The 24442-nt window shown below is 54.9% G+C and overlaps 26 non-coding genes across 26 annotated transcripts; all 26 read right to left on the bottom strand.

The window, feature by feature from the left end:
• Positions 1 to 410: 410 nt before the first annotated feature.
• LOC126185276 (5S ribosomal RNA) lies at positions 411 to 529 on the bottom strand. The gene has a single exon (XR_007537038.1). It is a non-coding gene; the product is annotated as a 5S ribosomal RNA (ribosomal RNA).
• An 832-nt stretch (positions 530 to 1361) lies between these two features.
• On the bottom strand, positions 1362 to 1480 carry LOC126185389 (5S ribosomal RNA). The gene has a single exon (XR_007537146.1). It is a non-coding gene; the product is annotated as a 5S ribosomal RNA (ribosomal RNA).
• Positions 1481 to 2307: 827 nt separating this feature from the next.
• Positions 2308 to 2426, bottom strand: LOC126186360 (5S ribosomal RNA). Its single transcript, XR_007537457.1, has one exon. It is a non-coding gene; the product is annotated as a 5S ribosomal RNA (ribosomal RNA).
• Positions 2427 to 3244: 818 nt separating this feature from the next.
• On the bottom strand, positions 3245 to 3363 carry LOC126186601 (5S ribosomal RNA). The gene has a single exon (XR_007537666.1). It is a non-coding gene; the product is annotated as a 5S ribosomal RNA (ribosomal RNA).
• Positions 3364 to 4185: 822 nt separating this feature from the next.
• On the bottom strand, positions 4186 to 4304 carry LOC126185340 (5S ribosomal RNA). The gene has a single exon (XR_007537100.1). It is a non-coding gene; the product is annotated as a 5S ribosomal RNA (ribosomal RNA).
• Positions 4305 to 5131: 827 nt separating this feature from the next.
• LOC126186361 (5S ribosomal RNA) lies at positions 5132 to 5250 on the bottom strand. The gene has a single exon (XR_007537458.1). It is a non-coding gene; the product is annotated as a 5S ribosomal RNA (ribosomal RNA).
• Positions 5251 to 6076: 826 nt separating this feature from the next.
• Positions 6077 to 6195, bottom strand: LOC126186370 (5S ribosomal RNA). The gene has a single exon (XR_007537466.1). It is a non-coding gene; the product is annotated as a 5S ribosomal RNA (ribosomal RNA).
• Positions 6196 to 7017: 822 nt separating this feature from the next.
• On the bottom strand, positions 7018 to 7136 carry LOC126186600 (5S ribosomal RNA). Its single transcript, XR_007537665.1, has one exon. It is a non-coding gene; the product is annotated as a 5S ribosomal RNA (ribosomal RNA).
• Positions 7137 to 7963: 827 nt separating this feature from the next.
• Positions 7964 to 8082, bottom strand: LOC126186204 (5S ribosomal RNA). Its single transcript, XR_007537306.1, has one exon. It is a non-coding gene; the product is annotated as a 5S ribosomal RNA (ribosomal RNA).
• Positions 8083 to 8909: 827 nt separating this feature from the next.
• Positions 8910 to 9028, bottom strand: LOC126186205 (5S ribosomal RNA). The gene has a single exon (XR_007537307.1). It is a non-coding gene; the product is annotated as a 5S ribosomal RNA (ribosomal RNA).
• An 832-nt stretch (positions 9029 to 9860) lies between these two features.
• Positions 9861 to 9979, bottom strand: LOC126186264 (5S ribosomal RNA). The gene has a single exon (XR_007537365.1). It is a non-coding gene; the product is annotated as a 5S ribosomal RNA (ribosomal RNA).
• Positions 9980 to 10796: 817 nt separating this feature from the next.
• LOC126186206 (5S ribosomal RNA) lies at positions 10797 to 10915 on the bottom strand. Its single transcript, XR_007537308.1, has one exon. It is a non-coding gene; the product is annotated as a 5S ribosomal RNA (ribosomal RNA).
• An 837-nt stretch (positions 10916 to 11752) lies between these two features.
• On the bottom strand, positions 11753 to 11871 carry LOC126185254 (5S ribosomal RNA). The gene has a single exon (XR_007537016.1). It is a non-coding gene; the product is annotated as a 5S ribosomal RNA (ribosomal RNA).
• Positions 11872 to 12682: 811 nt separating this feature from the next.
• On the bottom strand, positions 12683 to 12801 carry LOC126186311 (5S ribosomal RNA). Its single transcript, XR_007537409.1, has one exon. It is a non-coding gene; the product is annotated as a 5S ribosomal RNA (ribosomal RNA).
• Positions 12802 to 13638: 837 nt separating this feature from the next.
• On the bottom strand, positions 13639 to 13757 carry LOC126186247 (5S ribosomal RNA). Its single transcript, XR_007537348.1, has one exon. It is a non-coding gene; the product is annotated as a 5S ribosomal RNA (ribosomal RNA).
• An 832-nt stretch (positions 13758 to 14589) lies between these two features.
• On the bottom strand, positions 14590 to 14708 carry LOC126186207 (5S ribosomal RNA). The gene has a single exon (XR_007537309.1). It is a non-coding gene; the product is annotated as a 5S ribosomal RNA (ribosomal RNA).
• An 832-nt stretch (positions 14709 to 15540) lies between these two features.
• Positions 15541 to 15659, bottom strand: LOC126186208 (5S ribosomal RNA). The gene has a single exon (XR_007537310.1). It is a non-coding gene; the product is annotated as a 5S ribosomal RNA (ribosomal RNA).
• Positions 15660 to 16491: 832 nt separating this feature from the next.
• LOC126186616 (5S ribosomal RNA) lies at positions 16492 to 16610 on the bottom strand. The gene has a single exon (XR_007537680.1). It is a non-coding gene; the product is annotated as a 5S ribosomal RNA (ribosomal RNA).
• Positions 16611 to 17442: 832 nt separating this feature from the next.
• LOC126186571 (5S ribosomal RNA) lies at positions 17443 to 17561 on the bottom strand. The gene has a single exon (XR_007537642.1). It is a non-coding gene; the product is annotated as a 5S ribosomal RNA (ribosomal RNA).
• Positions 17562 to 18399: 838 nt separating this feature from the next.
• On the bottom strand, positions 18400 to 18518 carry LOC126186442 (5S ribosomal RNA). Its single transcript, XR_007537536.1, has one exon. It is a non-coding gene; the product is annotated as a 5S ribosomal RNA (ribosomal RNA).
• An 827-nt stretch (positions 18519 to 19345) lies between these two features.
• On the bottom strand, positions 19346 to 19464 carry LOC126186209 (5S ribosomal RNA). Its single transcript, XR_007537311.1, has one exon. It is a non-coding gene; the product is annotated as a 5S ribosomal RNA (ribosomal RNA).
• Positions 19465 to 20281: 817 nt separating this feature from the next.
• On the bottom strand, positions 20282 to 20400 carry LOC126185240 (5S ribosomal RNA). Its single transcript, XR_007537002.1, has one exon. It is a non-coding gene; the product is annotated as a 5S ribosomal RNA (ribosomal RNA).
• An 831-nt stretch (positions 20401 to 21231) lies between these two features.
• Positions 21232 to 21350, bottom strand: LOC126186210 (5S ribosomal RNA). The gene has a single exon (XR_007537312.1). It is a non-coding gene; the product is annotated as a 5S ribosomal RNA (ribosomal RNA).
• Positions 21351 to 22182: 832 nt separating this feature from the next.
• Positions 22183 to 22301, bottom strand: LOC126185335 (5S ribosomal RNA). The gene has a single exon (XR_007537095.1). It is a non-coding gene; the product is annotated as a 5S ribosomal RNA (ribosomal RNA).
• An 829-nt stretch (positions 22302 to 23130) lies between these two features.
• On the bottom strand, positions 23131 to 23249 carry LOC126185390 (5S ribosomal RNA). The gene has a single exon (XR_007537147.1). It is a non-coding gene; the product is annotated as a 5S ribosomal RNA (ribosomal RNA).
• An 843-nt stretch (positions 23250 to 24092) lies between these two features.
• Positions 24093 to 24211, bottom strand: LOC126186256 (5S ribosomal RNA). Its single transcript, XR_007537357.1, has one exon. It is a non-coding gene; the product is annotated as a 5S ribosomal RNA (ribosomal RNA).
• Positions 24212 to 24442: the final 231 nt, after the last annotated feature.

Here is a 24442-nt window from a genome sequence, read left to right on the forward strand (position 1 = left end):
CCTATCCCTGTCCCTGTCCCCGTCCCGACTTGTCCCGACTTTGCTCGACTGCCGCTCGTTGCCGCTCGGGTCGTGCTCCATATGACAGCGCAAGCACGAGTAACGTCTGCGGGACGAGACGAGACGACTAAGGAATACATTCGTGGTTACAAATCAAATTTGGAACTCTACACTCCTACACAACAATAGGCGGTGACGTATTTCAGAAATCACCTGCCGATTCGTACTGTTTTGTCGTTTTCAAAGTCTTCTTGGCAAACTTGGTTAGCACATTCTCCTTCAAACTGAGTTAATTACTGCATTTTCGTACCATTACAGTAGTTTAAAAGGCTTAAGGAAGCATCTTTGTCACAACAGAAAGGTAGTTTGAAAATTGGGCTGGCGACATAACAAAAAAACAAAAGAAAGGGAGCCAACAGCACACGGGTTTCCCAGGCGGTCACCCATCCAAGTACTAGCCGGGCCCGATGATGCTTAACTTCGGTGATCGGACGAGAACCGGTGTATTCGTCATGGTATGGCCGTTGGCGCTCATCTAATGTAGGAGCACGGCAGAATTCGCGTTCGGCTTTCCTCCCAACACACAAAATGATAGTTTTCGGCCGCATTTGACGAAAGCGCTTCCTTCCGCAACCGTCAGTTCCTCGAGGACGGCGCGGGGAGGCGCGCCCGGCGTCCCAGCAGAGCGACGGCCGAATTGGCGGGCGCACCGCCGCGTGTGTGAGACGCACTGCTGCTCGTTGCACCCCCTGTCATTCGCTGGGCGCGTGCAGCCTTCGACGCTAGCGGAGGACGCATCTTGTCCCTGGTGTTCAGCGGAGGGCCTGCGCGGGGTGTGGCAGTGTCGTGCTGGAGGGCGCCACTGGTAGCGATGTGGGCTTCCTCGCCTCGCCACGCCTCGCCTCGCCTCACACCAGGTGTCTGCGTAGTTTGCAGTGCATTCGCACCATTCCTATCCCAGTCCCTGTCCCCGTCCCGACTTGTCCCGACTTTGCTCGACTGCCGCTCGCTGCCGCTCGGGTCGTGGTCCATATGACAGCGCAAGCACGACAAACGTCTGCGGGACGAGACGAGACGACTAAGGAATACATTCGTGGTTACAAATCAAATTTGGAACTCTACACTCCTACACAACAATAGGCGGTGACGTATTTCAGAAATCACCTGCCGATTCGTACTGTTTTGTCGTTTTCAAAGTCTTCTTGGCAAATTTGGTTAGCACATTCTCCTTCAAACTGAGTTAATTACTGCATTTTCGTACCATTACAGTAGTTTAAAAGGCTTAAGGAAGCATCTTTGTCACAACAGAAAAGTAGTTTGAAAATTGGGCTGGCGACATAACAAAAAAACAAAAGGAAGGGAGCCAACAGCACCCGGGTTTCCCAGGCGGTCACCCATCCAAGTACTCGCCGGGCCCGATGATGCTCAACTCTGGTGATCGGACGAGAACCGGTGTATTCATCATGGTATGGCCGTTGGCGCTCATCTAATGTAGGAGCACGGCAGAATTCGCGTTCGGCTTTTCTCCCAACACACAAAATGTTAGTTTTCGGCCGCATTTGACGAAAGCGCTTCCTTCCGCAACCGCCAGTTCCTCGAGGACGGCGCGGGGAGGCGCGCCCGGCGTCCCAGCAGAGCGACGGCCGAATTGGCGGGCGCACCGCCGCGTGTGTGAGACGCACTGCTGCTCGTTGCACCCCCTGTCATTCGCTGGGCGCGTGCAGCCTTCGACACTAGCGGAGGACGCATCTTGTCCATGGTGTTCAGCGGAGGGCCTGTGCGGTGTGTGGCAGTGACGTGCTGGAGGGCGCCACTGGTAGCGATGTGGGCTTCCTCGCCTCGCCTCGCCTCGCCTCACACCAGGTGTCTGCGTAGTTTGCAGTGCATTCGCACCATTCATATCCCTGTCCCTGTCCCCGTCCCGACTTGTCCCGACTTTGCTCGACTGCCGCTCGCTGCCGCTCGGGTCGTGGTAGATATGACAGCGCAAGCACGACAAACGTCTGCGGGACGAGACGAGACGACTAAGGAATACATTCGTGGTTACAAATCAAATTTGGAACTCTACACTCCTACACAACAATAGGCGGTGACGTATTTCAGAAATCACCTGCCGATTCGTACTGTTTTGTCGTTTTCAAAGTCTTCTTGGCAAACTTGGTTAGCACATTCTCCCTCAAACTGAGTTAATTACTGCATTTTCGTACCATTACAGTAGTTTAAAAGGCTTAAGGAAGCATCTTTGTCACAACAGAAAGGTAGTTTGAAAATTGGGCTGGCGACATAACAAAAAAACAAAAGGAAGGGAGCCAACAGCAGCCGGGTTTCCCAGGCGGTCACCCATCCAAGTACTAGCCGGGCCCGATGATGCTTAACTTCGGTGATCGGACGAGAACCGGTGTATTCATCATGGTATGGCCGTTGGCGCTCATCTAATGTAGGAGCACGGCAGAATTCGCGTTCGGCTTTTCTCCCAACACACAAAATGTTAGTTTTCGGCCGCATTTGACGAAAGCGCTTCCTTCCGCAACCGCCAGTTCCTCGAGGACGGCGCGGGGAGGCGCGCCCGGCGTCCCAGCAAAGCGACGGCCGAATTGGCGGGCGCACCGCCGCGTGTGTGAGACGCACTGCTGCTCGTTGCACCCCCTGTCATTCGCTGGGCGCGTGCAGCCTTCGACACTAGCGGAGGACGCATCATGTCCCTGGTGTTCAGCGGAAGGCCTGTGCGGGGTGTGGCAGTGTCGTGCTGGAGGGCGCCACTGGTAGCGATGTGGGCTTCCTCGCCTCGCCTCGCCTCGCCTCACACCAGGTGTCTGCGTAGTTTGCAGTGCATTCGCACCATTCCTATCCCTGTCCCTGTCCCCGTCCCGACTTGTCCCGACTTTGCTCGACTGCCGCTCGGGTCGTGGTCCATATGATAGCGCAACTACGACAAACGTCTGCGGGACGAGACGAGACGACTAAGGAATACATTCGTGGTTACAAATCAAATTTGGAACTCTACACTCCTACACAACAATAAGCGGTGACGTATTTCAGAAATCACCTGCCGATTCGTACTGTTTTGTCGTTTTCAAAGTCTTCTTGGCAAACTTGGTTAGCACATTCTCCCTCAAACTGAGTTAATTACTGCATTTTCGTACCATTACAGTAGTTTAAAAGGCTTAAGGAAGCATCTTTGTCACAACAGAAAGGTAGTTTGAAAATTGGGCTGGCGACATAACAAAAAAAACAAAAGGAAGGGAGCCAACAGCACCCGGGTTTCCCAGGCGCTCACCCATCCAAGTACTAGCCGGGCCCGATGATGCTTAACTTCGGTGATCGGACGAGAACCGGTGTATTCATCATGGTATGGCCGTTGGCGCTCATCTAATGTAGGAGCACGGCAGAATTCGCGTTCGGCTTTTCTCCCAACACACAAAATGTTAGTTTTCGGCCGCATTTGACGAAAGCGCTTCCTTCCGCAACCGCCAGTTCCTCGAGGACGGCGCGGGGAGGCGCGCCCGGCGTCCCAGCAGAGCGACGGCCGAATTGGCGGGCGCACCGCAGCGTGTGTGAGACGCACTGCTGCTCGTTGCACCCCCTGTCATTCGCTGGGCGCGTGCAGCCTTCGACACTAGCGGAGGACGCATCTTGTCCCTGGTGATCAGCGGAGGGCCTGTGCGGGGTGTGGCAGTGTCGTGCTGGAGGGCGCCACTGGTAGCGATGTGGGCTTCCTCGCCTCGCCTCGCCTCACACCAGGTGTCTGCGTAGTTTGCAGTGCATTCGCACCATTCCTATCCCTGTCCCTGTCCCCGTCCCGACTTGTCCCGACTTTGCTCGACTACCGCTCGTTGCCGCTCGGGTCGTGCTCCATATGACAGCGCAAGCACGACAAACGTCTGCGGGACGAGACGAGACGACTAAGGAATACATTCGTGGTTACAAATCAAATTTGGAACTCTACACTCCTACACAACAATAGGCGGTGACGTATTTCAGAAATCACCTGCCGATTCGTACTGTTTTGTCGTTTTCAAAGTCTTCTTGGCAAACTTGGTTAGCACATTCTCCTTCAAACTGAGTTAATTACTGCATTTTCGTACCATTACAGTAGTTTAAAAGGCTTAAGGAAGCATCTTTGTCACAACAGAAAAGTAGTTTGAAAATTGGGCTGGCGACATAACAAAAAAACAAAAGGAAGGGAGCCAACAGCACCCGGGTTTCCCAGGCGGTCACCCATCCAAGTACTAGCCGGGCCCGATGATGCTCAACTCTGGTGATCGGACGAGAACCGGTGTATTCATCATGGTATGGCCGTTGGCGCTCATCTAATGTAGGAGCACGGCAGAATTCGCGTTCGGCTTTTCTCCCAACACACAAAATGTTAGTTTTCGGCCGCATTTGACGAAAGCGCTTCCTTCCGCAACCGCCAGTTCCTCGAGGACGGCGCGGGGAGGCGCGCCCGGCGTCCCAGCAGAGCGACGGCCGAATTGGCGGGCGCACCGCCGCGTGTGTGAGACGCACTGCTGCTCGTTGCACCCCCTGTCATTCGCTGGGCGCGTGCAGCCTTCGACACTAGCGGAGGACGCATCATGTCCCTGGTGTTCAGCGGAAGGCCTGTGCGGGGTGTGGCAGTGTCGTGCTGGAGGGCGCCACTGGTAGCGATGTGGGCTTCCTCGCCTCGCCTCGCCTCGCCTCACACCAGGTGTCTGCGTAGTTTGCAGTGCATTCGCACCATTCCTATCCCTGTCCCTGTCCCCGTCCCGACTTGTCCCGACTTTGCTCGACTGCCGCTCGCTGCCGCTCGGGTCGTGGTAGATATGACAGCGCAAGCACGACAAACGTCTGCGGGACGAGACGAGACGACTAAGGAATACATTCGTGGTTACAAATCAAATTTGGAACTCTACACTCCTACACAACAATAGGCGGTGACGTATTTCAGAAATCACCTGCCGATTCGTACTGTTTTGTCGTTTTCAAAGTCTTCTTGGCAAACTTGGTTAGCACATTCTCCCTCAAACTGAGTTAATTACTGCATTTTCGTACCATTACAGTAGTTTAAAAGGCTTAAGGAAGCATCTTTGTCACAACAGAAAGGTAGTTTGAAAATTGGGCTGGCGACATAACAAAAAAACAAAAGGAAGGGAGCCAACAGCAGCCGGGTTTCCCAGGCGGTCACCCATCCAAGTACTAGCCGGGCCCGATGATGCTTAACTTCGGTGATCGGACGAGAACCGGTGTATTCATCATGGTATGGCCGTTGGCGCTCATCTAATGTAGGAGCACGGCAGAATTCGCGTTCGGCTTTTCTCCCAACACACAAAATGTTAGTTTTCGGCCGCATTTGACGAAAGCGCTTCCTTCCGCAACCGCCAGTTCCTCGAGGACGGCGCGGGGAGGCGCGCCCGGCGTCCCAGCAGAGCGACGGCCGAATTGGCGGGCGCACCGCCGCGTGTGTGAGACGCACTGCTGCTCGTTGCACCCCCTGTCATTCGCTGGGCGCGTGCAGCCTTCGACACTAGCGGAGGACGCATCATGTCCCTGGTGTTCAGCGGAAGGCCTGTGCGGGGTGTGGCAGTGTCGTGCTGGAGGGCGCCACTGGTAGCGATGTGGGCTTCCTCGCCTCGCCTCGCCTCGCCTCACACCAGGTGTCTGCGTAGTTTGCAGTGCATTCGCACCATTCCTATCCCTGTCCCTGTCCCCGTCCCGACTTGTCCCGACTTTGCTCGACTGCCGCTCGCTGCCGCTCGGGTCGTGGTCATATGACAGCGCAACTACGACAAACGTCTGCGGGACGAGACGAGACGACTAAGGAATACATTCGTGGTTACAAATCAAATTTGGAACTCTACACTCCTACACAACAATAAGCGGTGACGTATTTCAGAAATCACCTGCCGATTCGTACTGTTTTGTCGTTTTCAAAGTCTTCTTGGCAAACTTGGTTAGCACATTCTCCCTCAAACTGAGTTAATTACTGCATTTTCGTACCATTACAGTAGTTTAAAAGGCTTAAGGAAGCATCTTTGTCACAACAGAAAGGTAGTTTGAAAATTGGGCTGGCGACATAACAAAAAAACAAGAGGAAGGAAGCCAACAGCACCCGGGTTTCCCAGGCGGTCAACCATCCAAGTACTAGCCGGGCCCGATGATGCTTAACTTCGGTGATCGGACGAGAACCGGTGTATTCATCATGGTATGGCCGTTGGCGCTCATCTAATGTAGGAGCACGGCAGAATTCGCGTTCGGCTTTTCTCCCAACACACAAAATGTTAGTTTTCGGCCGCATTTGACGAAAGCGCTTCCTTCCGCAACCGCCAGTTCCTCGAGGACGGCGCGGGGAGGCGCGCCCGGCGTCCCAGCAGAGCGACGGCCGAATTGGCGGGCGCACCGCCGCGTGTGTGAGACGCACTGCTGTTCGTTGCACCCCCTGTCATTCGCTGGGCGCGTGCAGCCTTCGACACTAGCGGAGGACGCATCTTGTCCCTGGTGATCAGCGGAGGGCCTGTGCGGGGTGTGGCAGTGTCGTGCTGGAGGGCGCCACTGGTAGCGATGTGGGCTTCCTCGCCTCGCCTCGCCTCACACCAGGTGTCTGCGTAGTTTGCAGTGCATTCGCACCATTCCTATCCCTGTCCCTGTCCCCGTCCCGACTTGTCCCGACTTTGCTCGACTGCCGCTCGCTGCCGCTCGGGTCGTGGTCCATATGACAGCGCAAGCACGACAAACGTCTGCGGGACGAGACGAGACGACTAAGGAATACATTCGTGGTTACAAATCAAATTTGGAACTCTACACTCCTACACAACAATAGGCGGTGACGTATTTCAGAAATCACCTGCCGATTCGTACTGTTTTGTCGTTTTCAAAGTCTTCTTGGCAAACTTGGTTAGCACATTCTCCCTCAAACTGAGTTAATTACTGCATTTTCGTACCATTACAGTAGTTTAAAAGGCTTAAGGAAGCATCTTTGTCACAACAGAAAAGTAGTTTGAAAATTGGGCTGGCGACATAACAAAAAAACAAAAGGAAGGGAGCCAACAGCACCCGGGTTTCCCAGGCGGTCACCCATCCAAGTACTAGCCGGGCCCGATGATGCTTAACTCTGGTGATCGGACGAGAACCGGTGTATTCATCATGGTATGGCCGTTGGCGCTCATCTAATGTAGGAGCACGGCAGAATTCGCGTTCGGCTTTTCTCCCAACACACAAAATGTTAGTTTTCGGCCGCATTTGACGAAAGCGCTTCCTTCCGCAACCGCCAGTTCCTCGAGGACGGCGCGGGGAGGCGCGCCCGGCGTCCCAGCAGAGCGACGGCCGAATTGGCGGGCGCACCGCCGCGTGTGTGAGACGCACTGCTGCTCGTTGCACCCCCTGTCATTCGCTGGGCGCGTGCAGCCTTCGACACTAGCGGAGGACGCATCTTGTCCATGGTGTTCAGCGGAGGGCCTGTGCGGTGTGTGGCAGTGTCGTGCTGGAGGGCGCCACTGGTAGCGATGTGGGCTTCCTCGCCTCGCCTCGCCTCGCCTCACACCAGGTGTCTGCGTAGTTTGCAGTGCATTCGCACCATTCATATCCCTGTCCCTGTCCCCGTCCCGACTTGTCCCGACTTTGCTCGACTGCCGCTCGCTGCCGCTCGGTTCGTGGTCCATATGACAGCGCAACTACGACAAACGTCTGCGGGACGAGACGAGACGACTAAGGAATACATTCGTGGTTACAAATCAAATTTGGAACTCTACACTCCTACACAACAATAAGCGGTGACGTATTTCAGAAATCACCTGCCGATTCGTACTGTTTTGTCGTTTTCAAAGTCTTCTTGGCAAACTTGGTTAGCACATTCTCCCTCAAACTGAGTTAATTACTGCATTTTCGTACCATTACAGTAGTTTAAAAGGCTTAAGGAAGCATCTTTGTCACAACAGAAAGGTAGTTTGGAAATTGGGCTGGCGACATAACAAAAAAACAAGAGGAAGGAAGCCAACAGCACCCGGGTTTCCCAGGCGGTCACCCATCCAAGTACTAGCCGGGCCCGATGATGCTTAACTTCGGTGATCGGACGAGAACCGGTGTATTCATCATGGTATGGCCGTTGGCGCTCATCTAATGTAGGAGCACGGCAGAATTCGCGTTCGGCTTTTCTCCCAACACACAAAATGTTAGTTTTCGGCCGCATTTGACGAAAGCGCTTCCTTCCGCAACCGCCAGTTCCTCGAGGACGGCGCGGGGAGGCGCGCCCGGCGTCCCAGCAGAGCGACGGCCGAATTGGCGGGCGCACCGCCGCGTGTGTGAGACGCACTGCTGCTCGTTGCACCCCCTGTCATTCGCTGGGCGCGTGCAGCCTTCGACACTAGCGGAGGACGCATCATGTCCCTGGTGTTCAGCGGAAGGCCTGTGCGGGGTGTGGCAGTGTCGTGCTGGAGGGCGCCACTGGTAGCGATGTGGGCTTCCTCGCCTCGCCTCGCCTCGCCTCACACCAGGTGTCTGCGTAGTTTGCAGTGCATTCGCACCATTCCTATCCCTGTCCCTGTCCCCGTCCCGACTTGTCCCGACTTTGCTCGACTGCCGCTCGCTGCCGCTCGGGTCGTGGTCCATATGACAGCGCAACTACGACAAACGTCTGCGGGACGAGACGAGACGACTAAGGAATACATTCGTGGTTACAAATCAAATTTGGAACTCTACACTCCTACACAACAATAGGCGGTGACGTATTTCAGAAATCACCTGCCGATTCGTACTGTTTTGTCGTTTTCAAAGTCTTCTTGGCAAACTTGGTTAGCACATTCTCCCTCAAACTGAGTTAATTACTGCATTTTCGTACCATTACAGTAGTTTAAAAGGCTTAAGGAAGCATCTTTGTCACAACAGAAAGGTAGTTTGAAAATTGGGCTGGCGACATAACAAAAAAACAAAAGGAAGGGAGCCAACAGCACCCGGGTTTCCCAGGCGGTCACCCATCCAAGTACTAGCCGGGCCCGATGATGCTTAACTTCGGTGATCGGACGAGAACCGGTGTATTCATCATGGTATGGCCGTTGGCGCTCATCTAATGTAGGAGCACGGCAGAATTCGCGTTCGGCTTTTCTCCCAACACACAAAATGTTAGTTTTCGGCCGCATTTGACGAAAGCGCTTCCTTCCGCAACCGCCAGTTCCTCGAGGACGGCGCGGGGAGGCGCGCCCGGCGTCCCAGCAGAGCGACGGCCGAATTGGCGGGCGCACCGCCGCGTGTGTGAGACGCACTGCTGCTCGTTGCACCCCTTGTCATTCGCTGGGCGCGTGCAGCCTTCGACACTAGCGGAGGACGCATCTTGTCCCTGGTGTTCAGCGGAGGGCCTGTGCGGGGTGTGGCAGTGTCGTGCTGGAGGGCTCCACTGGTAGCGATGTGGGCTTCCTCGCCTCGCCTCGCCTCGCCTCGCCTCACACCAGGTGTCTGCGTAGTTTGCAGTGCATTCGCACCATTCCTATCCCTGTCCCTGTCCCCGTCCCGACTTGTCCCGACTTTGCTCGACTGCCGCTCGCTGCCGCTCGGGTCGTGGTCCATATGACAGCGCAAGCACGACAAACGTCTGCGGGACGAGACGAGACGACTAAGGAATACATTCGTGGTTACAAATCAAATTTGGAACTCTACACTCCTACACAACAATAGGCGGTGACGTATTTCAGAAATCACCTGCCGATTCGTACTGTTTTGTCGTTTTCAAAGTCTTCTTGGCAAACTTAGTTAGCACATTCTCCCTCAAACTGAGTTAATTACTGCATTTTCGTACCATTACAGTAGTTTAAAAGGCTTAAGGAAGCATCTTTGTCACAACAGAAAGGTAGTTTGAAAATTGGGCTGGCGACATAACAAAAAAACAAAAGGAAGGGAGCCAACAGCACCCGGGTTTCCCAGGCGGTCACCCAACCAAGTACTAGCCGGGCCCGATGATGCTTAACTTCGGTGATCGGACGAGAACCGGTGTATTCATCATGGTATGGCCGTTGGCGCTCATCTAATGTAGGAGCACGGCAGAATTCGCGTTCGGCTTTTCTCCCAACACACAAAATGTTAGTTTTCGGCCGCATTTGACGAAAGCGCTTCCTTCCGCAACCGCCAGTTCCTCGAGGACGGCGCGGGGAGGCGCGCCCGGCGTCCCAGCAGAGCGACGGCCGAATTGGCGGGCGCACCGCCGCGTGTGTGAGACGCACTGCTGCTCGTTGCACCCCTTGTCATTCGCTGGGCGCGTGCAGCCTTCGACACTAGCGGAGGACGCATCTTGTCCCTGGTGTTCAGCGGAGGGCCTGTGCGGGGTGTGGCAGTGTCGTGCTGGAGGGCGCCACTGGTAGCGATGTGGGCTTCCTCGCCTCGCCTCACACCAGGTGTCTGCGTAGTTTGCAGTGCATTCGCACCATTCCTATCCCTGTCCCTGTCCCCGTCCCGACTTGTCCCGACTTTGCTCGACTGCCGCTCGCTGCCGCTCGGGTCGTGGTCCATATGACAGCGCAAGCACGACAAACGTCTGCGGGACGAGACGAGACGACTAAGGAATACATTCGTGGTTACAAATCAAATTTGGAACTCTACACTCCTACACAACAATAGGCGGTGACGTATTTCAGAAATCACCTGCCGATTCGTACTGTTTTGTCGTTTTCAAAGTCTTCTTGGCAAACTTAGTTAGCACATTCTCCCTCAAACTGAGTTAATTACTGCATTTTCGTACCATTACAGTAGTTTAAAAGGCTTAAGGAAGCATCTTTGTCACAACAGAAAGGTAGTTTGAAAATTGGGCTGGCGACATAACAAAAAAACAAAAGGAAGCGAGCCAACAGCACCCGGGTTTCCCAGGCGGTCACCCATCCAAGTACTAGCCGGGCCCGATGATGCTTAACTTCGGTGATCGGACGAGAACCGGTGTATTCATCATGGTATGGCCGTTGGCGCTCATCTAATGTAGGAGCACGGCAGAATTTGCGTTCGGCTTTTCTCCCAACACACAAAATGTTAGTTTTCGGCCGCATTTGACGAAAGCGCTTCCTTCCGCAACCGCCAGTTCCTCGAGGACGGCGCGGGGAGGCGCGCCCGGCGTCCCAGCAGAGTGACGGCCGAATTGGCGGGCGCACCGCCGCGTGTGTGAGACGCACTGCTGCTCGGTACACCCCCTGTCATTCGCTGGGCGCGTGCAGCCTTCGACACTAGCGGAGGACGCATCTTGTCCCTGGTGTTCAGCGGAGGGCCTGTGCGGGGTGTGGCAGTGTCGTGCTGGAGGGCGCCACTGGTAGCGATGTGGGCTTCCTCGTCTCGCCTCGCCTCGCCTCGCCTCGCCTCACACCAGGTGTCTGCGTAGTTTGCAGTGCATTCGCACCATTCCTATCCCTGTCCCTGTCCCCGTCCCGACTTGTCCCGACTTTGCTCGACTGCCGCTCGCTGCCGCTCGGGTCGTGGTCCATATGACAGCGCAAGCACGACAAACGTCTGCGGGACGAGACGAGACGACTAAGGAATACATTCGTGGTTACAAATCAAATTTGGAACCCTACACTCCTACACAACAATAGGCGGTGACGTATTTCAGAAATCACCTGCCGATTCGTACTGTTTTGTCGTTTTCAAAGTCTTCTTGGCAAACTTGGTTAGCACATTCTCCCTCAAACTGAGTTAATTACTGCATTTTCGTACCATTACAGTAGTTTAAAAGGCTTAAGGAAGCATCTTTGTCACAACAGAAAGGTAGTTTGAAAATTGGGCTGGCGACATAACAAAAAAACAAAAGGAAGGGAGCCAACAGCACCCGGGTTTCCAAGGCGGTCACCCATCCAAGTACTAGCCGGGCCCGATTATGCTTAACTTCGGTGATCGGACGTGAACCGGTGTATTCATCATGGTATGGCCGTTGGCGCTCATCTAATGTAAGAGCACGGCAGAATTCGCGTTCGGCTTTTCTCCCAACACACAAATTGTTAGTTTTCGGCCGCATTTGACGAAAGCGCTTCCTTCCGCAACCGCCAGTTCTTCGAGGACGGCGCGGGGAGGAGCGCCCGGCGTCCCAGCAGAGCGACGGCCGAATTGGCGGGCGCACCGCCGCGTGTGTGAGACGCACTGCTGCTCGTTCCACCCCTGTCATTCGCTGGGCGCGTGCAGCCTTCGACACCAGCGGAGGACGCATCTTGTCCCTGGTGTTCAGCGGAGGGCCTGTGCGGGGTGTGGCAGTGTCGTGCTGGAGGGCGCCACTGGTAGCGATGTGGGCTTCCTCGCCTCGCCTCACACCAGGTGTCTGCGTAGTTTGCAGTGCATTCGCACCATTCCTGTCCCTGTCCCTGTCCCCGTCCCGACTTGTCCCGACTTTGCTCGACTGCCGCTCGCTGCCGCTCGGGTCGTGGTCCATATGACAGCGCAAGCACGACAAACGTCTGCGGGACGAGACGAGACGACTAAGGAATACATTCGTGGTTACAAATCAAATTTGGAACTCTACACTCCTACACAACAATAGGCGGTGACGTATTTCAGAAATCACCTGCCGATTCGTACTGTTTTGTCGTTTTCAAAGTCTTCTTGGCAAACTTGGTTAGCACATTCTCCCTCAAACTGAGTTAATTACTGCATTATCGTACCATTACAGTAGTTTAAAAGGCTTAAGGAAGCATCTTTGTCACAACAGAAAGGTAGTTTGAAAATTGGGCTGGCGACATAACAAAAAAACGAAGGGAGCCAACAGCACCCTGGTTTCCCAGGCGGTCACCCATCCAAGTACTAGCCGGGCCCGATGATGCTTAACTTCGGTGATCGGACGAGAACCGGTGTATTCATCATGGTATGGCCGTTGGCGCTCATCTAATGTAGGAGCACGGCAGAATTCGCGTTCGGCTTTTCTCCCAACACACAAAATGTTAGTTTTCGGCCGCATTTGACGAAAGCGCTTCCTTCCGCAACCGCCAGTTCCTCGAGGACGGCGCGGGGAGGCGCGCCCGGCGTCCCAGCAGAGCGACGGCCGAATTGGCGGGCGCACCGCCGCGTGTGTGAGACGCACTGCTGCTCGTTGCACCCCCTGTCATTCGCTGGGCGCGTACAGCCTTCGACACTAGCGGAGGACGCATCTTGTCCCTGGTGTTCAGCGGGGGGCCTGTGCGGAGTGTGGCAGTGTCGTGCTGGAGGGCGCCACTGGTAGCGATGTGGGCTTCCTCGTCTCGCCTCGCCTCGCCTCGCCTCGCCTCACACCAGGTGTCTGCGTAGTTTGCAGTGCATTCGCACCATTCCTATCCCTGTCCCTGTCCCCGTCCCGACTTGTCCCGACTTTGCTCGACTGCCGCTCGCTGCCGCTCGGGTCGTGGTCCATATGACAGCGCAAGCACGACAAACGTCTGCGGGACGAGACGAGACGACTAAGGAATACATTCGTGGTTACAAATCAAATTTGGAACTCTACACTCCTACACAACAATAGGCGGTGACGTATTTCAGAAATCACCTGCCGATTCGTACTGTTTTGTCGTTTTCAAAGTCTTCTTGGCAAACTTGGTTAGCACATTCTCCCTCAAACTGAGTTAATTACTGCAGTTTCGTACCATTACAGTAGTTTAAAAGGTTTAAGGAAGCATCTTTGTCACAACAGAAAGGTAGTTTGAAAATTGGGCTGGCGACATAACAAAAAAACAAAAGGAAGGGTGCCAACAGCACCCGGGTTTCCCAGGCGGTCACCCATCCAAGTACTAGCCGGGCCCGATGATGCTTAACTTCGGTGATCGGACGAGAACCGGTGTATTCATCATGGTATGGCCGTTGGCGCTCATCTAATGTAGGAGCACGGCAGAATTCGCGTTCGGCTTTTCTCCCAACACACAAAATGTTAGTTTTCGGCCGCATTTGACGAAAGCGCTTCCTTCCGCAACCGCCAGTTCCTCGAGGACGGCGCGGGGAGGCGCGCCCGGCGTCCCAGCAGAGCGACGGCCGAATTGGCGGGCGCACCGCCGCGTGTGTGAGACGCACTGCTGCTCGTTGCACCCCCTGTCATTCGCTGGGCGCGTGCAGCCTTCGACACTAGCGGAGGACGCATCTTGTCCCTGGTGTTCAGCGGAGGGCCTGTGCGGGGTGTGGCAGTGTCGTGCTGGAGGGCGCCACTGGTAGCGATGTGGGCTTCCTCGCCTCGCCTCGCCTCGCCTCGCCTCACACCAGGTGTCTGCGTAGTTTGCAGTGCATTCGCACCATTCCTATCCCTGTCCCTGTCCCCGTCCCGACTTGTCCCGACTTTGCTCGACTGCCGCTCGCTGCCGCTCGGGTCGTGGTCCATATGACAGCGCAAGCACGACAAACGTCTGCGGGACGAGACGAGACGACTAAGGAATACATTCGTGATTACAAATCAAATTTGGAAATCTACATTCCTACACAACAATAGGCGGTGACGTATTTCAGAGATCACCTGCCGATTCGTACTGTTTTGTCGTTTTCAAAGTCTTCTTGGCAAACTTGGTTAGCACATTCTCCCTCAAACTGAGTTAATTACTGCATTTTCGTACCATTACAGTAGTTTAAAAGGCTTAAGGAAGCATCTTTGTCACAACAGAAAGGTAGTTTGAAAATTGGGCTTTCGACATAACAAAAAAACAAAAGGAAGGGAGCCAACAGCACCCGGGTTTCCCAGGCGGTCACCCATCCAAGTACTAGCCGGGCCCGATGATGCTTAACTTCGGTGATCGGACGAGAACCGGTGTATTCATCATGGTATGGCCGTTGGCGCTCATCTAATGTAGGAGCACGGCAGAATTCGCGTTCGGCTTTTCTCCCAACACACAAAATGTTAGTTTTCGGCCGCATTTGACGAAAGCGCTTCCTTCCGCAACCGCCAGTTCCTCGAGGACGGCGCGGGGAGGCGCGCCCGGCGTCCCAGCAGAGCGACGGCCGAATTGGCGGGCGCACCGCCGCGTGTGTGAGACGCACTGCTGGTCGTTGCACCCCCTGTCATTCGCTGGGTGCGTGCAGCCTTCGACACTAGCGGAGGACGCATCTTGTCCCTGGTGTTCAGCGGAGGGCCTGTGCGGGGTGTGGCAGTGTCGTGCTGGAGGGCGCCACTGGTAGCGATGTGGGCTTCCTCGTCTCGCCTCGCCTCGCCTCGCCTCACACCAGGTGTCTGCGTAGTTTGCAGTGCATTCGCACCATTCCTATCCCTGTCCCTGTCCCCGTCCCGACTTGTCCCGACTTTGCTCGACTGCCGCTCGCTGCCGCTCGGGTCATGGTCCATATGACAGCGCAAGCACGACAAACGTCTGCGGGACGAGACGAGACGACTAAGGAATACATTCGTGGTTACAAATCAAATTTGGAACTCTACACTCCTACACAACAATAGGCGGTGACGTATTTCAGAAATCACCTGCCGATTCGTACTGTTTTGTCGTTTTCAAAGTCTTCTTGGCAAACTTGGTTAGCACATTCTCCCTCAAACTGAGTTAATTACTGCATTTTCGTACCATTACAGTAGTTTAAAAGGCTTAAGGAAGCATCTTTGTCACAACAGAAAGGTAGTTTGAAAATTGGGCTGGCGACATAACAAAAAAACAAAAGAAAGGGAGCCAACAGCACCCGGGTTTCCCAGGCGGTCACCCATCCAAGTACTAGCCGGGCCCGATGATGCTTAACTTCGGTGATCGGACGAGAACCGGTGTATTCATCATGGTATGGCCGTTGGCGCTCATCTAATGTAGGAGCACGGCAGAATTCGCGTTCGGCTTTTCTCCCAACACACAAAATGTTAGTTTTCGGCCGCATTTGACGAAAGCGCTTCCTTCCGCAACCGCCAGTTCCTCGAGGACGGCGCGGGCAGGCGCGCCCGGCGTCCCAGCAGAGCGACGGCCGAATTGGCGGGCGCACCGCCGCGTGTGTGAGACGCACTGCTGCTCGTTGCACCCCCTGTCATTCGCTGGGCGCGTGCAGCCTTCGACACTAGCGGAGGACGCATCTTGTCCCTGGTGTTCAGCGGAGGGCCTGTGCGGGGTGTGGCAGTGTCGTGCTGGAGGGCGCCACTGGTAGCGATGTGGGCTTCCTCGTCTCGCCTCGCCTCTCCTCGCCTCACACCAGGTGTCTGCGTAGTTTGCAGTGCATTCGCACCATTCCTATCCCTGTCCCTGTCCCCGTCCCGACTTGTCCCGACTTTGCTCGACTGCCGCTCGCTGCCGCTCGGGTCGTGGTCCATATGACAACGCAAGCACGACAAACGTCTGCGGGACGAGACGAGACGACTAAGGAATACATTCGTGGTTACAAATCAAATTTGGAACTCTACACTCCTACACAACAATAGGCGGTGACGTATTTCAGAAATCACCTGCCGATTCGTACTGTTTTGTCGTTTTCAAAGTCTTCTTGGCAAACTTGGTTAGCACATTCTCCCTCAAACTGAGTTAATTACTGCATTTTCGTACCATTACAGTAGTTTAAAAGGCTTAAGGAAGCATCTTTGTCACAACAGAAAGGTAGTTTAAAAATTAGGCTGGCGACATAACAAAAAAAGAAAAGGAAGGGAGCCAACAGCATCCGGGTTTCCAAGGCGGTCACCCATCCAAGTACTAGCCGGGCCCGATGATGCTTAACTTCGGTGATCGGACGAGAACCGGTGTATTCATCATGGTATGGCCGTTGGCGCACATCTAATGTAGGAGCACGGCAGAATTCGCGTTCGGCTTTTCTCCCAACACACAAAATGTTAGTTTTCGGCCGCATTTGACGAAAGCGCTTCCTTCCGCAACCGCCAGTTCCTCGAGGACGGCGCGGGGAGGCGCGCCCGGCGTCCCAGCAGAGCGACGGCCGAATTGGCGGGCGCGCCGCCGCGTGTGTGAGACGCACTGCTGCTCGTTGCACCCCCTGTCATTCGCTGGGCGCGTGCAGCCTTCGACACTAGCGGAGGACGCATCTTGTCCCTGGTGTTCAGCGGAGGGCCTGTGCGGGGTGTGGCAGTGTCGTGCTGGAGGGCGCCACTAATAGCGATGTGGGCTTCCTCGCCTCGCCTCGCCTCGCCTCGCCTCACACCAGGTGTCTGCGTAGTTTGCAGTGCATTCGCACCATTCCTATCCCTGTCCCTGTCCCGGTCCCGACTTGTCCCGACTTTGCTCGACTGCCGCTCGCTGCCGCTCGAGTCGTGATCCATATGACAGCGCAAGCACCACAAACGTCTCCGGGACGAGACGAGACGACTAAGGAATACATTCGTGGTTACAAATCAAATTTGGAACTCTACACTCATACACAACAATAGGCGGTGACGTATCTCAGAAATCACCTGCCGATTCGTACTGTTTTGTCGTTTTCAAAGTCTTCTTGGCAAACTTGGTTAGCACATTCTCCCTCAAACTGAGTTAATTACTGCATTTTCGTACCATTACAGTAGTTTAAAAGGCTTAAGGAAGCATCTTTGTCACAACAGAAAGGTAGTTTGAAAATTGGGCTGGCGACATAACAAAAAAACAAAAGGAAGGGAGCCAACAGCTCCCGGGTTTCCCAGGCGGTCACCCATCCAAGTACTAGCCGGGCCCGATGATGCTTAACTTCGATGATCGGACGAGAACCGGTGTATTCATCATGGTATGGCCGTTGGCGCTCATCTAATGTAGGAGTACGGCAGAATTCACGTTCGGCTTTTCTCCCAACACACAAAATGTTAGTTTTCGGCCGCATTTGACGAAAGCGCTTCCTTCCGCAACCGCCAGTTCCTCGAGGACGGCGCGGGGAGGCGCGCCCGGCGTCCCAGCAGAGCGACGGCCGAATTGGCGGGCGCACCGCCACGTGTGTGAGACGCACTGCTGCTCGTTGCACCCCCTGTCATTCGCTGGGCGCGTGCAGCCTTCGACACTAGCGGAGGACGCATCTTGTCCCTGGTGTTCAGCGGAGGGCCAGTGCGGGGTGTGGCAGTGTCGTGCTGGAGGGCGCCACTGGTAGCGATGTGGGCTTCCTCGCCTCGCCTCGCCTCGCCTCGCCTCGCCTCACACCAGGTGTCTGCGTAGTTTGCAGTGCATTTGCACCATTCCTATCCCTGTCCCTGTCCCCGTCCCGACTTGTCCCGACTTTGCTCGACTGCCGCTCGCTGCCGCTCGGGTCGTGGTCCATATGACAGCGCAAGCACGACAAGCGTCTGCGGGACGAGACGAGACGACTAAGGAATACATTCGTGGTTACAAATCAAATTTGGAACTCTACCATCCTACACAACAATAAGCGGTGACGTATTTCAGAAATCACCTGCCGATTCGTACTGTTTTGTCGTTTTCAAAGTCTTCTTGGCAAACTTGGTTAGCACATTCTCCCTCAAACTGAGTTAATTACTGCATTTTCGTACCATTACAGTAGTTTAAAAGGCTTAAGGAAGCATCTTTGTCACAACAGAAAGGTAGTTTGAAAATTGGGCAGGCGACTTAAAAAAAAAAACAAAGGGAAGGGAGCCAACAGCACCCGGGTTTCCCAGGCGGTCACCCATCCAAGTACTAGCCCTGCCCGATGATGCTTAACTTCGGTGATCGGACGAGAACCGGTGTATTCATCATGGTATGGCCGTTGGCGCTCATCTAATGTAGGAGCACGGCAGAATTCACGTTCGGCTTTTCTCCCAACACACAAAATGTTAGTTTTCGGCCGCATTTGACGAAAGCGCTTCCTTCCGCAACCGCCAGTTCCTCGAGGACGGCGCGGGGAGGCGCGCCCGGCGTCCCAGCAGAGCGACGGCCGAATTGGCGGGCGCACCGCCGCGTGTGTGAGACGCACTGCTGCTCGTTGCACCCCCTGTCATTCGCTGGGCGCGTGCAGCCTTCGACACTGGCGGAGGACGCATCTTGTCCCTGGTGTTCAGCGGAGGGCCTGTGCGGGGTGTGGCAGTGTCGTGCTGGAGGGCGCCACTGGTAGCGATGTGGGCTTCCTCGCCTCGCCTCGCCTCGCCTCACACCAGGTGTCTGCGTAGTTTGCAGTGCATTCGCACCATTCCTATCCCTGTCCCTGTCCCCGTCCCGACTTGTCCCGACTTTGCTCGACTGCCGCTCGCTGCCGCTCGGGTCGTGGTCCATATGACAGCGCAAGAACGACAAACGTCTGCGGGACGAGACGATACGACTAAGGAATACATTCGTGGTTACAAATCAAATTTGGAACTCTACACTCCTACACAACAATAGGCGGTGACGTATTTCAGAAATCACCTGCCGATTCGTACTGTTTTATCGTTTTCAAAGTCTTCTTGGCAAACTTGGTTAGCACATTCTCCCTCAAACTGAGTTAATTACTGCATTTTCGTACCATTACAGTAGCTTAAAAGGCTTAAGGAAGCATCTTTGTCACAACAGAAAGGTAGTTTGAAAATTGGGCTGGCGACATCACAAAAAAACAAAAGAAAGGGAGCCAACAGCACCCGGGTTTCCCAGGCGGTCACCCATCCAAGTACTAGCCGGGCCCGATGATGCTTAACTTCGGTGATCGGACGAGAACCGGTGTATTCATCATGGTATGGCCGTTGGCTCTCATCTAATGTAGGAGCACGGCAGAATTCGCGTTCGGCTTTTCTCCCAACACACAAAATGTTAGTTTTCGGCCGCATTTGACGAAAGCGCTTCCTTCCGCAACCGCCAGTTCCTCGAGGACGGCGCGGGGAGGCGCGCCCGGCGTCACAGCAGAGCGACGGCCGAATTGGCGGGCGCACCGCCGCGTGTGTGAGACGCACTGCTGCTCGTTGCACCCCCTGTCATTCGCTGGGCGCGTGCAGCCTTCGACACTAGCGGAGGACGCATCTTGTCCCTGGTGTTCAGCGGAGGGCCTGTGCGGGGTGTGGCAGTGTCGTGCTGGAGGGCGCCACTGGTAGCGATGTGGGCTTCCTCGACTCGCCTCACACCAGGTGTCTGCGTAGTTTGCAGTGCATTCGCACCATTCCTATCCCTGTCCCTGTCCCCGTCCCGACTTGTCCCGACTTTGCTCGACTGCCGCTCGCTGCCGCTCGGGTCGTGGTCCATATGACAGCGCAAGCACGACAAACGTCTGCGGGACGAGACGAGACGACTAAGGAATACATTCGTGGTTACAAATCAAATTTGGAACTCTACACTCCTACACAACAATAGGCGGTGACGTATTTCAGAAATCACCTGCCGATTCGTACTGTTTTGTCGTTTTCAAAGTCTTCTTGGCAAACTTGGTTAGCACATTCTCCCTCAAACTGAGTTAATTACTGCATTTTCGTACCATTACAGTAGTTTAAAAGGCTTAAGGAAGCATCTTTGTCACAACAGAAAGGTAGTTTGAAAATTCGGCTGGCGACATAACAAAAAAACAAAAGGAAGTGAGCCAACAGCTCCCGGGTTTCCCAGGCGGTCACCCATCCAAGTACTAGCCGGGCCCGATGATGCTTAACTTCGGTGATCGGACTAGAACCGGTGTATTCATCATGGTATGGCCGTTGGCGCTCATCTAATGTAGGAGCACGGCAGAATTCACGTTCGGCTTTTCTCCCAACACACAAAATGTTAGTTTTCGGCCGCATTTGTCGAAAGCGCTTCCTTCCGCAACCGCCAGTTCCTCGAGGACGGCGCGGGGAGGCGCGCCCGGCGTCCCAGCAGAGCGACGGCCGAATTGGCGGGCGCACCGCCGCGTGTGTGAGACGCACTGCTGCTCGTTGCACCCCCTGTCATTCGCTGGGCGCGTGCAGCCTTCGACACTAGCGGAGGACGCATCTTGTCCCTGGTGTTCAGCGGAGGGCCTGTGCGGGGTGTGGCAGTGTCGTGCTGGAGGGCGCCACTGGTAGCGATGTGGGCTTCCTCGCCTCGCCTCGCCTCGCCTCGCCTCACACCAGGTGTCTGCGTAGTTTGCAGTGCATTCGCACCATTCCTATCCCTGTCCCTGTCCCCGTCCCGACTTGTCCCGACTTTACTCGACTGCCGCTCGCTGCCGCTCGGGTCGTGGTCCATATGACAGCGCAAGCACGACAAACGTCTGCGGGACGAGACGAGACGACTAAGGAATACATTCGTGGTTACAAATCAAATTTGGAACTCTACACTCCTACACAACAATAGGCGGTGACGTATTTCAGAATTCACCTGCCGATTCGTACTGTTTTGTCGTTTTCAAAGGCTCTTTGGCAAACTTGGTTAGCACATTCTCCCTCAAACTGAGTTAATTACTGCATTTTCGTACCATTACAGTAGTTTAAAAGGCTTAAGGAAGCATCTTTGTCACAACAGAAAGGTAGTTTGAAAATTGGGCTGCGACATAACAAAAAAACAAAAGGAAGGGAGCCAACAGCACCCGGGTTTCCCAGGCGGTCACCCATCCAAGTACTAGCCGGGCCCGATGATGCTTAACTTCGGTGATCGGACGAGAACCGGTGTATTCATCATGGTATGGCCGTTGGCGCTCATCTAATGTAGGAGCACGGCAGAATTCGCGTTCGGCTTTTCTCCCAACACACAAAATGTTAGTTTTCGGCCGCATTTGTCGAAAGCGCTTCCTTCCGCAACCGCCAGTTCCTCGAGGACGGCGCGGGGAGGCGCGCCCGGCGTCCCAGCAGAGCGACGGCCGAATTGGCGGGCGCACCGCCGCGTGTGTGAGACGCACTGCTGCTCGTTGCACCCCCTGTCATTCGCTGGGCGCGTGCAGCCTTCGACACTAGCGGAGGACGCATCTTGTCCCTGGTGTTCAGCGGAGGGCCTGTGCGGGGTGTGGCAGTGTCGTGCTGGAGGGCGCCACTGGTAGCGATGTGAGCTTCCTCGCCTCGCCTCGCCTCGCCTCGCCTCACACCAGGTGTCTGCGTAGTTTGCAGTGCATTCGCACCATTCCTATCCCTGTCCCTGTCCCCGTCCCGACTTGTCCCGACTTTGCTCGACTGCCGCTCGCTGCCGCTCGGGTCGTGGTCCATATGACAGCGCAAGCACGACAAACGTCTGCGGGACGAGACGAGACGACTAAGGAATACATTCGTGGTTACAAATCAAATTTGGAACTCTACACTCCTACACAACAATAGGCGGTGACGTATTTCAGAAATCACCTGCCGATTCGTACTGTTTTGTCGTTTTCAAAGTCTTCTTGGCAAACTTGGTTAGCACATTCCCCCTCAAACTGAGTTAATTACTGCATTTTCGTACCATTACAGTAGTTTAAAAGGCTTAAGGAAGCATCTTTGTCACAACAGAAAGGTAGTTTGAAAATTGGGCTGGCGACATAACGAAAAAACAAAAGGAAGGGAGCCAACAGCACCCGGGTTTTCCAGGCGGTCACCCATCCAAGTACTAGCCGGGCCCGATGATGCTTAACTTCGGTGACCGGACAAGAACCGGTGTATTCATCATGGTATGGCCGTTGGCGCTCATCTAATGTAGGAGCACGGCAGAATTCGCGTTCGGCTTTTCTCCCAACACACAAAATGTTAGTTTTCGGCCGCATTTGACGAAAGCGCTTCCTTCCGCAACCGCCAGTTCCTCGAGGACGGCGCGGGGAGGCGCGCCCGGCGTCCCAGCAGAGCGACGGCCGAATTGGCGTGCGCACCGCCGCGTGTGTGAGACGCACTGCTGCTCGTTGCACCCCCTGTCAGTCGCTGGGCGCGTGCAGCCTTCGACACTAGCGGAGGACGCATCTTGTCCCTGGTGTTCAGCGGAGGGCCTGTGCGGGGTGTGGCAGTGTCGTGCTTTAGGGTGCCACTGGTAGCGATGTGGGCTTCCTCGCCTCGCCTCGCCTCGCCTCACACCAGGTGTCTGCGTAGTTTGCAGTGCATTCGCACCATTCCTATCCCTGTCCCTGTCCCCGTCCCGACTTGTCCCGACTTTGCTCGACTGCCGCTCGCTGCCGCTCGGGTCGTGGTCCATATGACAGCGCAAACACGACAAACGTCTGCGGGACGAGACGAGACGACTAAGGAATACATTCGTGGTTACAAATCAAATTTGGAACTCTACACTCCTACACAACAATAAGCGGTGACGTATTTCAGAAATCACCTGCCGATTCGTACTGTTTTGTCGTTTTCAAAGTCTTCTTGGCAAACTTGGTTAGCACATTCTCCCTCAAACTGAGTTAATTACTGCATTTTCGTACCATTACAGTAGTTTAAAATGCTTAAGGAAGCTTCTTTGTCACAACAGAAAGGTAGTTTGAAAATTGGGCTGGCGACATAACAAAAAAAAAAAACAGGAAGGGAGCCAACAGCACCCGGGTTTCCCAGGCGGTCACCCATCCAAGTACTAGCCGTGCCCGATGATGCTTAACTTCGGTGATCGGACGAGAACCGGTGTATTCATCAAGGTATGGACGTTTGCGCTCATCTAATGTAGGAGCACGGCAGAATTCGCGTTCGGCTTTTCTCCCAACACACAAAATGTTAGTTTTCGGCCGCATTTGACGAAAGCGCTTCCTTCCGCAACCGCCAGTTCCTCGAGGACGGCGCGGGGAGGCGCGCCCGGCGTCCCAGCAGAGCGACGGCCGAATTGGCGGGCGCACCGCCGCGTGTGTGAGACGCACTGCTGCTCGTTGCACCCCCTGTCATTCGCTGGGCGCGTGCAGCCTTCGACAGTAGCGGAGGACGCATCTTGTCCCTGGTGTTCAGCGGAGGGCCTGTGCGGGGTGTGGCAGTGTCGTGCTGGAGGGCGCCACTGGTAGCGATGTGGGCTTCCTCGCCTCGCCTCGCCTCGCCTCGCCTCACACCAGGTGTCTGCGTAGTTTGCAGTGCATTCGCACCATTCCTATCCCTGTCCCTGTCCCCGTCCCGACTTGTCCCGACTTTGCTCGACCGCCGCTCGCTGCCGCTCGCTGCCGCTCGGGTCGTGGTCCATATGACAGCGCAAGCACGACAAACGTCTGCGGGACGAGACGAGACGACTAAGGAATACATTCGTGGTTACAAATCAAATTTGGAAATCTACACTCCTACACAACAATAGGCGGTGACGTATTTCAGAAATCACCTGCCGATTCGTACTGTTTTGTCGTTTTCAAAGTCTTCTTGGCAAACTTGGTTAGCACATTCTCCCTCAAACTGAGTTAATTACTGCATTTTCGTAACATTACAGTAGTTTAAAAGGCTTAAGGAAGCATCTTTGTCACAACAGAAAGGTAGTTTGAAAATTGGGCTGGCGACATAATAAAAAAAACAAAAGGAAGGGAGCCAACAGCACCCGGGTTTCCCAGACGGTCACCCATCCAAGTACTAGCCGGGCCCGATGATGCTTAACTTCGGTGATCGGACGAGAACCGGTGTATTCATCATGGTATGGCCGTTGGCGCTCATCTAATGTAGGAGCACGGCAGAATTCGCGTTCGGCTTTTCTCCCAACACACAAAATGTTAGTTTTCGGCCGCATTTGACGAAAGCGCTTCCTTCCGCAACCGCCAGTTCCTCGAGGACGGCGCGGGGAGGCGCGCCCGGCGTCCCAGCAGAGCGACGGCCGAATTGGCGGGCGCACCGCCGCGTGTGTGAGACGCACTGCTGCTCGTTGCACCCCCTGTCATTCGC

Source organism: Schistocerca cancellata, chromosome 4, assembly GCF_023864275.1.
Source record: "Schistocerca cancellata isolate TAMUIC-IGC-003103 chromosome 4, iqSchCanc2.1, whole genome shotgun sequence".
NCBI lineage: Eukaryota > Metazoa > Arthropoda > Insecta > Orthoptera > Acrididae > Schistocerca > Schistocerca cancellata.